Source organism: Podarcis liolepis (assembly GCF_965112155.1).
Source record: "Podarcis liolepis genome assembly, chromosome: 17".
NCBI classification, from domain to species: domain Eukaryota; kingdom Metazoa; phylum Chordata; class Lepidosauria; order Squamata; family Lacertidae; genus Podarcis; species Podarcis liolepis.
Window position 1 is genome coordinate 28,957,430 of NC_139571.1, and position 14,473 is coordinate 28,971,902.

Below are 14,473 nucleotides of genomic sequence, written 5' to 3' on the forward strand. Positions count from 1 at the left end.
GTGGAAGGTGGTGTAGAAGTCTGCAGAGGAAGTCAGCAAATATCACTTCCCCTTTCAGTTAAATCAAAAGCTTTTCTGTTTATGGAAAGACTTTTTCCTTTCACATAAGGGCACAATTAGATAGAATGCATTGCAACCACTCACCTATCTGGTCACCTGCGGTGAAAAACAAAGTCTCTAGGTGACCAAGCAGGAAAATTCTATTCATTCACTTCTCTCCTTCTTTAAGGCTACAAATGATTGAATTTAGTATAGGTAGGCAGCTGGTTTAATGAAACTTTTTAATGGGCTGGTAACATCTGTTTACTTATTTGAAAGACTGGTATTGAAAATGCTGCGTTTTGATGTTCGGGGAAGAAATATGAGATCAGGATAAACACTCAAATATAACTGAAAAATAGCACATGCTGAAAAAGAATTAATGTTTTAGTGTAAAGGTTTAGAACCCACTACAGATCTATTTACATCCTGAGGGAATTTGGCATGGCTAAGGAATTAAAAGGTTTCAAAATTAAAATGACAAGTTAGGACTGTGAACCACACTGCTGATTCACAATAGCTTCTTTATTATGAACTGCGACTTCTGTAGCTATTAATAAATATGGCACAAGGTCTGAAAAACACTCTCTCTCTCCTTGATTTCTTATGCCCCTACTAAATAGAAAGGAAGGGGTGGTTGGTGTGTTTTTTTTAAGGCAATGAATGAAAGACCTATATGCTGAAAGTGTGCAGTAACTTGCAGAAATCAGGACATAAATTAAACATTGCTCTTTTGAAAAGTTTTATTACAAGCAAAATAACGAAACTAAAAATGCGGCTTGAAATTAGAACCAAAACAAATCAAGGAAAAAAACCCCTGCAATTGCAGAATTTGTGTTTGGATTTAAAATATTCAATTTGCAGTTGTCACATTCTTTGGTTTCCCCCCAGTTTAGATACTGGATGCCAAATATGGCTATGATCTAGCGAGTTAGCAAACTAACAGTTAAAAAGGACATTACTTTTATTTCATGTTTAGCAACCATGCCTGGGATTTAATTTTATTTGTAGTGTTGAGGGAAGATTCTCGTTAGGACAACGGTGTTAGAGAGGGGGGCTTTAACCTTCCTAGGCATGTTCCTGACAAAAATCCCCCCTCTGCAATGAACATAAGAAAAAAAGCTGCATTTAGTGCAAATGGGAGCTTTTAAGGGAGGTTCCGCTGCCACCGCTTATTGCAACAGAGCCATTTTTATCAGTTTGAACGCTGCTCATATAGCTCAGCTGGTAGAGCACGAGACTCTTAATCTCAGGGTTGTGGGTTTGAGCCCCACTTTGAGTGAAAGAGAGGTTGAAAAGAGATTAACTTTGTGGTCCTTTCCAACTCTAGTGTTCTGTGATTTCTATAATAACGAATATATAGTCTTGCAAGATCTGAGAGTTCTGACGCTTCTACAGATATAGTGGTGCCTCGCAAGACGAAAATAATCCGTTCCGTGAGTCTCTTCATCTAGCGGTTTTTTCGTCTTGCGAAGCAACCCTATTAGCGGTTTAGCGGCTATTAAAGGCTTAGCGGCTTAGCGGCTAAAAGGCTATTAGCGGCTTAGAAAAAGGGGGGGGGAGCGAAAAAAATCGCAAGACTCGCAAGACTTTTCCGTTTTGCAAAGCAAGCCCATAGGGAAATTCGTCTTGCAAAGCGCATCAAAAAACGGAAAACCCTTTCGTCTAGCGGGTTTTTCGTCTTGCGAGGCATTCGTCTTGCGGGGCACCACTGTACTACGACTACAAAGGACCATGAGGCATTATTTCCCTGTCTCCTTTCCTGGACATGTTGCATTACAGTCAAACCTGCTTCTGTATAAACATTCACAGTTTTGACATGTTCGCAGAGCTCCCAGTGACGCATCAAACATCACCTTAGCCTCTGGCCAATAAAGCTATCAGACCATTGTTTATATAGAACTAAAACTCTCATCAGTTTAGAACAGTGATCAAGAACAGGCACACTGCAAGCTGGAAAAAAATATATGCTTCCTTAGCGCTTGAACACACTGAAGCAAAGGCGAATGTGCACTGGGCTGTAACCCATTACTTCTCTGAGCAAAAGAAGTGATGAATGCTATTCCCTCTGCTGCCTACTGTTTGGCCAGTAATATCACTACCTAAGGACACTAGATGAGATGCAGCTCAAGGTTCCTTTCCTCCCCGCAAAAAAACACTGGATGATTTTCATGAAGGGCTTCGGGGTTTGCTTATATAGACATATCAATGGACTCTGCCTGCAAGAGACCTATATAATATAATAATAATTTATTATTTATACCCCGCCCATCAGGCTGGGTTTCCCCAGCCACTCTGGGTGGCTTCCAACTGAATATTAAAAACAATACAGCATCAGACATTTAAAACTTCCCTAAACAGGGCTGCCTTCAGTTGTCTTTTAAAAGTAAAATAATTGCTTATTGCCTTGACATCTGATGGGAGGGTGTTCCACAGGGCAGGCGCCACTACCAAGAAGGCCCTCTGCCTGGTTCCCTGTAACCTCACTTCTCGCAGCGAGGGAACCACCAGAAGGCCCTCGGCACTGGACCTCAGTGTATGGGCTGGATGATGGGGGTGGAGACGCTCCTTCAGGTATACTGGACCGAGGCCGTTTAGGGCTTTAAAGGTCAGCACCAACACTTTGAATTGTGCTCGGAAATGTACTGGGAGCCAATGAAGGTCTTTCAGGACCGGAGTTATAAGGTCTCGGCGGCCACTCCCATGGACTTCTATGGACAAGTGGAATCCAACTGGTGGTTCATACGTAGCATGGACATAGACAAGACACAGCATGTGTAGGCAGTGGCAAAGGACTTGTGGAAGCACTCCTTATAACAGGAGAAGCAGCTGAAGCAGATGTTAGGTACAGTTAACCATGGTTCAGTCCTAACCCTGCTTTAAAACCCTGGCTTCCAGTTCTGGCTAAGGAGAAAGAATTCTGATCAGAATAAGCACATGCACACATAACGATAAATCATAGTGAAGGTGATGAAAGAAGCAGAAAGAGAATTTACATCAGAAAGGGGGGGAGGGAGGGAGAGAGAGGGAGCTTGCACCCCACTCCCAATCTCTTATCCGTGGGGATGATCTGGAATGTTATGTCTTTTTCCCCATAAGCACCCTCTAGATGTTCTCATCTCCAGCAGTCAGCCACAGTGAGTATGGCCAATGAAGAGGGAGGATGAGAATTATAATCCAGAACAACTGGAGGGTATCAAGTCGCCTACCACTGCCAAATACTGTTCTTCTCTGTCGGTGTCACTACACTCAATAATTACATTGACAGAATTACAAGTCACATACACGGTGTGTGTGTGTGTGTGTGTGTGTGTGTGTGTGAGAGAGAGAGAGAGAGAGAGAGAGAGAGAGAGGGAGAGAGGGAGGGGGAGAGGAGGAACCTCCCCAGACCACCATTCTGCTCAAAATTGCCTCTTTCTGAAATATATTTTTCTAAGAAAAACAACCACGTAATACGTGGTTTCATCCTACCAATGGGAAGACAAGGCTACTCTGTTCACAGAGAAAAGGTCATCTGCCCTGTTACCGAAGTCTTGGTGCAATATGAACTATTAAAATAAAACAGATGTTGCTTTGCAAGCTTGTTCCATTTCCCTGATTGCTCTTGTTGCCTTACTAAAATATGATGCTTTGCGGTCATTTCACAACTTCTGTGTTTAGCACACAAAGCAAAAAGGTAAAAGAGTTTGACTACTAGTTAGTGAAATAATTAGAGAAGAAACCTCATACTGATACTATTCCCATTACATAATTTTCTCACACACATCTGACTACCTAAATTTTAGACCCTAAAATCAGGACATGCAATTATGGCATTACACAGTTCCTGAAGGTCATGCCATTGTGACCATCCTTTTAATTAAAACATATGTTTACAAATCCAGATGTACAAGAGGCTAATGAAAATAAGTTGCCCAGAAGCCTCTAACCAACATAAGATTAAAAACAGCAGATACAGAGGTTGAATGAATAAATAAAACACTGGTTTTTAAAAAAGCAAACATGAAGCAACCAGAGTTTTCTATGTCATTTATTTCAATGGGAGTGTTTAGTGCATGCTTAGCCATTGTGATGTCTCATAGATTTCTATGGGAAAGATTTAAGTCTGACTCGACCATGCCCCATATAAATGTGACATATTATTGGGTCAAAATAAATACCCAGGTAAAGTGAGAAAAATAGGTCCTAATATTAGCTATTAGAACCCAGTAAAATAAATGAGAATTACTTCTGCATAGTAAATCAAAACTCAGCTATAGCACCATTAAAGCAGCTTCTGCTATATATATATAGGTAAAGGACCCCTGACAGTTAAGTCCAGTCGTGAACGACTCTGGGGTTGTGGCGCTCATCTCGCTTTAATGGCCGAGGGAACTGAAGTTTTTCTGCAGACAGTTTCTCGGGTCATGTAGCTAGCATGACTAAGCCACTTCTGGCGAAACCAGAGCAGTGGACGGAAACGCCCTTTACCTTCCCTCCAGAGCGGTACCTATTTATCTACTTGCAAATATTAAAAAGACGATAAAACATCAAACATTAAAAACTTCCCTAAACGGCTGCTTTCAGATGTCTTCTAAAAGTCAGGTAGTTGTTTATTTCCTTGACATCTGATGGGAGGGCATTCCACAGGGCAGGCGCCACTACCGAGAAGGCCCTCTGCCTGGTTCTCTGTAACCTCACTTCTCTCAGTGAGGAAACCGCCAGAAGGCCCTCGGAGCTGGATCTCAGTGTCTGAGCAGAACGATGGGAGTGGAGACACTCATTCAACAGTTGGGGTTTCTCTTTCACACTGTCACATAGACTCTAGAGTTGGACCATGAGTATCTAGAAAGGTAGCAGCCTTTCTAGAGCATGGGTGCTCTTGCCATAGGAATAAGAAGGAGGGATAATATAAACTTTTGAGAATACACAGGATGAGGCCTGAATAATGTATCAGAAACCCATGCTTGAACATGCTTGTAATTACTAATTACCGTATTTTTCGCCCTATAGGACGCACTTTTCCCCCTCCAAAAATGAAGGGGAAATCTGGGTGTGTCCTATGGGGTGAATGCAGGCTTTTGCTGAAGCTTGGAGAGCGAGAGGGGTCGGTGCGCACCGACCCCTCTCGCTCTCCAGGCTTCGGGAACACAACCGCAGCCTAGGCAGCCCTGCGGGAGGTCCCGCAGGGATGTCTAGGCTGCGGATAGCAGCCTGCCGCCCAGCGCGTGGGGCGCCCTGAAGCAGAGTGCCCCCCGCGCCGGGCGACATCCGCAGCATGGGGAGCCTTGCAGGAGTTCCCCGCAAGGCTCCCCACGTTGCGGTTAGCAGCCTGCCGTCCGGCGGGCAGGGCGCCCTGATGCAGAGCGCCCCTCGCGCCGGGCAGACATCGGCCAGCCCCACAAGCTCGGGGGACAGCAGGGAGGCGCAGCGCCGTCATCCCGCTGTTCCTCGACCTGGTTCGGTTTCCCCGACCTGCTTTTGGGGGGGAAATAAAGGATTTTCCCCCCCTTTATTTCCCCCCAAAAAAACTAGGTGCGTCCTATGGGACGAAAAATACGGTAGGTCAATGGGGGCGAAAGTCCCTTTTGAGAGTTCACACTTCCTTTCCATCAGTTAAAAAATGATGCCAGTGATAGTAAGACAAACAAAAAATTAATCAGACTTATTTTTTTGTCCTTACGGGAGCTCATTCCTGAAATGGAAATCCACCTTCCCCTCTGAACAGATCATGCAAACAGACTAGTTTCACCACATTAGAATATAGCTTCAGTGCTCAAAGGTTCTACTGATGCCATCTTGAAGTAATCAGAATTAAAACTCCGTAGGAGTTATTTTTAGTAAGTGTAGCATATTCCACACTCACATGCCTTGTTTTGCCTTTTGATTCCAGCTGCTATGTAGCAGTGACATTTATGCAATGTACTGTAGTAAAACTGCAACTATTTGTGGCTTTTGAAATCTATTAGCACATTCCCCCCACCCCCACTTCTTGGAATTCCTATTCCACAAAATGTTAAGTGTCTGAGAAGCAGAGCATGTATGGAAATCAGAACAGAGGTAGTACAGGGATCAAAAAGCAAAACAGCCAACAACTTTGAATTACTTGCAACCTCTTGCCATGCAGGAACCTGTGTAACCTGGGTCTTGCGACTGCATCCAACTGTTTCAATAGGGCCACCTTTTTGGAAGGAACTTCCAGTGATCAGGATGGAAGAAAAAATCCGCTGCTTGGACATTTGGGACCTTAAGGCCAAACTGTTGCGCTTTCCAGAATGGACCCAGCCAGGAAGTAATAAGATGAAGGACATCCAGCCTTCAAAGCAAAATGGGTACATGGGTGAAGGAAGCTAAACTCTTCCCCTCTCATGACTTGACTCCATTCAGCATCTCTTCCCAAGCCCCTTTGACTTCAGTCACTTCTGGTATTGGGAGTCCCAGCATGGGAAAAATAGTCCGAGAGGTTTTTCGTTTGCCCTGTCACTTTCCCTGGGAAAACCTGTTATTTACTGTTGAATTGTAACAAATGCCAAACAGGTTTTCTTCAGATGGCAGTTTGTTCTGATTCAGAGGTACAGTGGTGCCTCGCAAGACGAAATTAATTCGTTCCGCAAGTTTTTTCTTCTTGCGAGTTTTTCATCTTGCGAAGCACGGTTTCCCATAGGAATGCATTGAAAATCAATCAATGCGTTCCTATGGAAACCGCCTTCAGAAGGCGGGGGGGGGGGAGAGACAAGGGCTTTTCTTCCCACCGCCAGGCTGTTCTGAAGGCTGGCGGTGGAAAGAAAAGCCCTTCTCCCCACCTCCCGCCCCGCAAGCTCCGGGGACAGGAGCGCTTTGCTGCCGACCGCCAGCATTTTAAAAGCCCCCGCTGTCCCGGGGCGATTTTAAAATGCTGGCGGGCAGCAGCGAAGGCTTCGCTGCTGCCCGCCAGCATTTTAAGATCGCCCGGGACAGCGGAGAAGTCTCCGCTGTCCCGGGAAGGCAGATGGGGGGGGGAGCAAAGACTTTTGCCCCCTGCCGGCCTTCAGAAGAGGTCCAGGACCTCTTCTGAAGGCCGGTGGTGGGCGAAAGACTTTGCTCCCGACCGCTAGCATTTTAAAAGAGCCCATAGGGAAATTCGTCTTGCGGAACGACTCAAAAACGGAAAACTCTTTCGTCTTGCGAGTTTTTCGTTTTGCGAGGCGTTCGTCTTGCGAGGCACCACTGTATACAGTGGGTTTCCCCAAGGGAAAGTTGGTGAGACAAAAGGAAATCCTATCAGGCCCAGGGTTAGAAACTCAGATATGTAAGCTAGGGGCCAAATGGCTCCTTAAACCAAGGCTGCAGTCGCCAAAACAGAATGTCTAGTTGCCATTTTGGGGAAGACAGCTCTAAAGTCTTACTTTTAAAATGATGGATTGACTGTGATTGGTTCTCAGTTAAACATCTGGCTAGCTCGGATGACAACCTTGAGCTAGGTTAAGAGCTTTGAAAACTTAAAAAAGAAAAGTCACTTGATCCAGGGACAGTCCACATTATATATTGGCCTATTCCAACCTCCATTTTTTAATTGGTGACGTAGACCATTCATAATGTAAGAATACTCTTTACAACTGTGAGCAGACAAACTACAGTAATTGATTATAACGTTGTTCACTGCTCAGGCTGCACAGAAAAAGCAATTTGGTTCCAGAAATTCGTTCTGATTGTGCAGACAAAACATAAGTGATAGAATTCAACAGGATGTGTGTGAAAACAGTCCAGATCCAATGATCCCCAGGCATGCACCTCCAGATGATGGAGATCTCAGGTGCTATCCTGGCGCCCAGGAATCTTCACATGTTCAGACCCACGCCTATAAAATCACAAGACAAACTGAAGAAATCATGGGGCAAATGGAAGTGTAGATGAGTCCAGAGTCTTGGCAAAACAAACAAAGTAGATCTGCTGGACGCTGAACTCAGCAAATTGGCCTAAACAGCTACTTTGGGCATGCTAAAGAGCTTGCATGTGCTATCATTTCTTTCTTGAAAGGGTAAAAAGAGAGAGAGAAAAGCAGACCACATCCTGTGTCACGAAGTCCTTTGGGATCTCACGGTGGTTCCCAAAGCATTTTGTCAGTTTTGAGGGGTAGCGGCTGTTAGTGAAAAACTCATATCTGAAGCACAAAACCAGCTATTTCTTTTGGGGTGTGGAAAGGTTAATAAAGAATGACTTACAACACTGCTTTCAAGAAGGAAGTATAACAGGATGCCGTCAAATTCTTTACATGCCATTGGTGTATCTGGGCTATAACATATGACCTACCACGTGACGACTAACTAGAAGTATAAGCTCAGTAATTTCCCTATGTTTTCTTAACCATTCGCCTAACCATTCCCCAGGCCAGCTCACTTCACTGGAAGCCTGATTTAGAAACTGCTCTCCTCCTCCTCCTTGTATGGACAAAAGGAACCGAAGGAATCCTAATGAATAAGACATTCCCTTCTCCAACCCACTCCTCCTGCTGCTGCTCCCTCCCGGCAGCCACTGATTCTCCATTTCCTGATGAAAAGCCACCAATGAAGTCAGAAGCAGCACATCTGGCTTATGTTAAGGTACTTATTTGATTAACACATTTTCATCAATGTTGCATTAGGCGGAAAAGGTGGATGATGAAAGGAAGGCACAAACTCAACAAGCATGTTGCAAAGTAACTATTCAGAACAAGAACCTCCTAAAAGTCTGGTAGGGTAATGTATGAAAATTTGGAGGGATGAGTGTAAGTTGAAAGCAAGATGCCCCCACACCAAACCAGCAGAATGAGAAATTGTTTGAAGTATATATTATCACGCCAAAATGGTTATATGAAAATAAATGGTCTAATCTTCTGAAGGCAATTGTGTTAAGACAGATGCACACTTTTTTAAACTGTAGACGGTAACTCTAGTTTCCAGAATATTATAGAACAAGAAACAACTCAAGACAGATGCTATTTAAAGAAAGTGAGGAGGGGAGAACTAAAAACAACTGGGGGGGGGGAGGAAAGAGGAGAGATAAACAATTTTTCAAGACAAACTGATAAATCATCAGTGAACAAGTTAAGTGGTAACAAGTAGAACTTGGGATAACAATCCTAAATAGTGTTTTAACTACTAAATTAAGTGAACAAAAAGAAATAGCGAAGCAGTGTGAGGCAGCTTGGAGAATGGTGATATAAAGGCACCATTCTATGCTTGCTTTTTCAGACACAATTAAACACACTCTCTATATCAATGGGTGCATTATTAGAATGGGAGAGAGCGAGAGAGAAGTCAAAGGAGAGACAGACCTCACAAGTGCTGTACAAACCCAAGAGGCTAGCTACCCCTATTGTGTTTCTCCAGTGTCCATTTGCTGTACTCAAGAAGGTCTCATGTAGCAGAAAAGTATAAGCTGTGTTTTAAAATAGCCCTTTGAAAAGGAGGAGAAAGCTGCATGATCCCGCTGATAACCCCAAGTACATTACACTGCACTGCAGCAGCAGGAGAAGGAGGCTGTTCCGAGTAGCTCAGAAATGGGTCTGCAATCATTTAGAGACCTATTTCTCCTAAAATATTACAGGCTACTTCTGAAAACTGCATGCTGCAAAGGCGCAGAGTATTTCCTCCACTCCTGCTAACTTCATCTAACTGATTAATTTTGGTTGGGACAAGCAATAAGTGTCTTAAGTTATTAAGGCAGGAAAAGGAAACATAACATTTGCAACCGTTACCGCATAGTTTGCAGCAGACGGGAGCCACATATTCTTTTAAACCTCAACCACGTTGCCTGCAACCTTTATGATAAAATGCACTCTTTGGAACAAAACACTTAACGACAGGACAACCTGTGCTGTATAGAGTTAGGAAAGAATAAGAAACAGGAGCTTACCTCATTTGATGCCTAGAATCTTTGAAGCAGACGCGTGCCTCTCCCACCCCCCACCCCCTACAAAGACTCCTTTTTTTAGCTCATTGAAATCAAATTCCTTCTCTGCCTCCTTATGGGACTGTGATGTCAGAAGGCTGAGGGCTGGTTTATAGAAAGGGAAAGAGAGGGGGAGAGAGCACGCACAAGCTCCCCCCTTTCAATCCATTCATACAAAGAAATGTTAGAAAGTAAATGTCAGGCTGAGTCTCTGCAGTATAGCAAAATAGGAACTTCTAGCAAGGCTCGCTCTGCCACTGACATCACTTTCCACCTCCCACAAAGGCAGTCGTTTCAGCTCCATTTGTAACCAAACACAATTGAAATAAAACCCAAACCATAATATTTCAAGGTTTGAAAGTATCAGCTTCAGTTTTCAGGATGGTAAGTGATGCAAACTGTCCAGCAAGAGCAGCCAGATGTTGGACTACAACTCCCATAATCCCTGATCATTGGCCATGCTGAGGCTGACGGGAATTGTAGTTACAGGAGACTGTATTTCACACTGGTTTTGCCACCTTTATGAAACATTATAATGTTATAAAACAAAACAACTATGTCCACTATTGAATACAAATACATTCTACACTGACACAACTTAGAAATACTTTTAATATGTTAAACCAGAGCCTTCTAAACTTTTCATGTCGGTGATACACTTTTAAGACATGCATCGTTTCATGACACAGTAATTAAGTTTTGCTAGCAAACCAGAGGTTAAACCGACTGCCTTCCAGCCCCTGGAGGAGCGCGACACACCTACACACTGCAGCCAACACACTAACGTGTCGTGACACACAGTTTGGAAGGCTATGTGTTAAACGGTCTAGAAATCAATCCATCAATCAACCAACCAACCTGCTTAGCCCCACAATCAGAATTTGTGGTGCCACTGAAAGCCCAAGTCTCTCTATTTTTTTGTCAGAAAGCATGATGTTACCATGTATAAATGGACTGCAGCCACAAAAATCACATCATTTTGTTATGTTAAATTTAGAAAGTGACATGGGGGTGCAACTGCAGAGTTATCCTGTTGCAGCCCTGATTCACAAGACTGTATGAGGATCCTAAAAGTATACAGTACTGAAAGATGTAAAAAGGAAAGGAAAGATGTAGGCCGAATGCAAAAAAAATAAAAAATAAAAATAGCCCAGAAGTGGTGGCAGTATATGAAGCAAAGAAATGTTAATGTCATTATTTTAACACACAGAGGGACGCTTTCTTACAAGGAATGTAAGAGGACTGCCTCTTCCCATATAAACCAACCTGGACTCTGTGTTCATCATCTGAGGCCTTTCTTCATGTGCCTTTTCCATGAGAGGCCCAGAGGGCGGCAACACAAGAACAGGCCTTTTCTATATTGGCTCCCCATTTGTGGTATGCTCTCCCCAGGGAGTTCCACCTGGCACCATCATTATATATTTTTAGGTGCCAGGCAAAAATGTTCCTCTTGAACCAGGCCTTGAGCTGATTAATATTCTACAGCCTTTTAAATGTGCTTGGGGTGGCATTGTTTTGTTGCTTCTGTTTTAACTTCCTTGGAAGTCAAACAGCATAGTTCCCAAATGTCGCAAACCCAGAAGTGACTGTTTTGGTTTACGAACTATTTTTGGAAGCCGAATGTCCGACGGGGATTCCCATTGGCTACTGGAGTTTTTTGAGATATTTTGATGAAGGACGGTATATAAGTCTTAATAATATTTACATTAATAATAATATTTGAAACCCTGTTCAAATACAGCTTACTCCTAGTAAGCATGTTTAGGATTGCCACTTAAATGTAACTCCTCATGCAACTTTGTATTATGATAGAGATCCACATACAAAATTGTAATTGCTGTTCAAAATTCAGAGCAACTGTGCAGAGTGGAGATTGGCAAAATAATAAGAATGCTGGTTCCTCCTACTAGGCCATGTTACTGAGGAAAGATGAGATCACAGCTTTTATGTGTTTTTAAAAGGTGAAAGCCCCAACTTATACATCTGAACCCTTCTCAGTTTATGGTTATCAGGGCACCTAACTTCGTATGATATAAAACAATAATTTATTGTTTCCCCAGCCAAATTTATTATTTATACCCCGTCCATCTGGCTGGGTTTCCCCAGCCAATCTGGGTGGCTCTGAACAGAATATTAAAAACCCGATAAAACAGGTATATACAAATCATAGTATGAGGGCACATCTACATACAGTGGTACCTCGGGTTAAGAACTTAATTTGTTCTGGAGGTCCATTCTTAACCTGAAACTGTTCTTAACCTGAAGCACCACTTTAGCTAATGGGACCTCCTGTTGCTGCCATGCCATTGCTGCGTGAATTCTGTTCTCATCCTGAAGCAGAGTTCTTAACCCGAGGTACTATTTCTGGGTTAGCAGAGTCTGTAACCTGAAGCTTCTGTAACCTGAAGCTTCTGTAACCTGAAGCATCTGTAACCCGAGGTACCACTGTACTAGTTTAAGTTGCGTTGGGTGCTGTATCTTCTCTCTGCCCCTCCAACTTTACTACAGTTCCCAGGATTCCCAGAGGAGAGGGAACGAATGCAAAACCAATTTAAATCTGTAGCGAGTGTCGGCTAGATGAGCAAAACAGTATGCATATACCGTTGCTTGAAAATAAAGGCTATACAATTCAGCATAACGAGGGAAACTGAAGCATTCATTGTTCCTAAGGAAAGTGTAGTTCACACAATGCAGTGTGTTCCAATAATTTATATCTAGCAAAACCAATTATGTGAAATCCCTGGGCTATAAATACAAGTTCAGAAGAGAACAAAAAACATTCCCTTTTATTTTCAGTGCCCATTATTTGTTGCTCATTTTCAGGCATAAGAAATGCACAATGTTTTAACTCCTCACCTCGGTCTGGGGTGGCAGGCAAAACAATCCAATGCAATGGCGTTTTCCGAAAAGGAACTGCCCTCGATTGCAAGCATCCTAAGGTGCCTGAAGTCAGTTTAATGGCACAGGAAACCAGGCCATCAAGACATTTACATGCTAATGCAATTATGGGGTAGACTGGAGAACACAAGCCTCTAGAGAATAGCTGTAGATGCTACATTATTTTTGAGGTGTGGGGAGGGGAGAAAGAGAGATTGACCCAGTATATTCTTTCCTGCAAATCAGTCTATTTGCACTGAATCTGAAATGGCATTCATACAAGTAAAAAAGCACATGTATGGAGAGCTAGCGTCTTCAGAATGAAATGTGGCATACATTGTGCAAAAACACCACTGGAACCATTAACTGAATAATAGGATTTCCCTATAAATAGACATATTTTGCAGCATCCTATATTCTCTTAACATGGACATCAAATCTAATCTCAGGACTGAAAAAGCAAGATGGAGACATATCACACATTAACCAAGAGTGATTTTTAGATTTTTTTAAAAAAGGTTTCATTTTATAATCAGGTATCAATCAGTGTTGCTTGTTATTCTGAGCTATAGAATGTTTAGGCTGAGATTCTATGCACAGTTACTTAGGCATAACCCACACATAATTCAATGGGACTTGTTTCTGTGTGAGCAAGTACCTTATTTTTCGCCCCATAGGACGCACCGGCCCATAGGACGCACCTAGTTTTTTGGGGGGGAAATCAAGGGAAAAAATTTATTCCCCCCCCAGGTTTGCGCAGCCATCCCCAAGCTAGAAGAGGGAGACGGGACCTCCCGCCGGGCTTGCAAGACTTGCGGATAGCTTCCTGAAGCCTGCATTCACCCCATAGGACACACACACATTTCCCCTTCATTTTTGGAGGGGAAAAAGTGCGTCCTATAGGGCGAAAAATACGGTGTTTATTGGTCTTCTGGTCATCACTTGCCTTCTCTTCTACAATCTAAAGTTGTGTGTTAGTTTGAACACTCAGCACGACTGAATGCTAAAGGCTCTCCTGAAATGACCTACTTCAGGTGCAAGGTTGAATACTTGGCTATGGGCTGAGCGGGAAACCTCCCTGCACATAGAAAACTAGGATATCAGGGATAATGCTTCAGTTATATAAACCTTATAACTGCTACAGTAACTATAGGATAGACAGGGCTAGACAGGACAGCAGAGCACCCAGGTTAATTTCCACTAGAAAATCTCTGTCCTGCTACTTAGAGGGAAATAATATTATTATTGGGTAGTATTCAATTGAGTTTTATTCACAGTAGACCCACTGAAATTAATGAACATGACTAACTCGGGTCATTTAATTTCAGTAGGTCTCCTTCTGTGTAAAACTTAAGCGGAATTGAATACCAGTCAATATTGTTGAACCAGTCCCAAGTTGTTAAAGAAGTGGTTCCCAAACCTTTTTTTTTTTTTTGCTGCTACTGACATCTTGCAGCTTTTATTCATTCTGAAGGCAAGATGTGCCTTAAAATATACATTTATATATCGATTAGTACCTTAAAGGAGGGACGCGGGTGGCACTGTGGGTTAAACCACAGAGCCTAGGACTTGCTGATCAGAAGGTTGGCGGTTCGAATCCCTGTGACGGGGTGAGCTCCCATTGCTCGGTCCCTGCTCCTGCCAACCTAGCAGTTCGAAAGCACGTCAA

At 43.1% G+C, this 14,473-nt stretch overlaps 1 protein-coding gene across 24 annotated transcripts in view; it reads right to left on the reverse strand.

The window, feature by feature from the left end:
* PALM2AKAP2 (PALM2 and AKAP2 fusion) overlaps positions 1–14,473 on the reverse strand; it is a 236,287-nt gene that overhangs the window by 29,197 nt on the left and 192,617 nt on the right. For 2 of the 24 annotated variants that reach the window (XR_014520470.1, XM_083481372.1), the window contains exon 1: positions 9,892–10,159. The exons of 20 other annotated variants lie outside the window; for them this stretch is intronic. The gene's annotated coding sequence lies outside the window, so the exon portion shown is untranslated. Of the gene's footprint in view, positions 1–9,891; positions 10,160–14,473 lie in introns of those variants that run through there. 2 more of the 24 variants (XR_014520471.1, XM_083481375.1) reach the window with 1 other exon arrangement.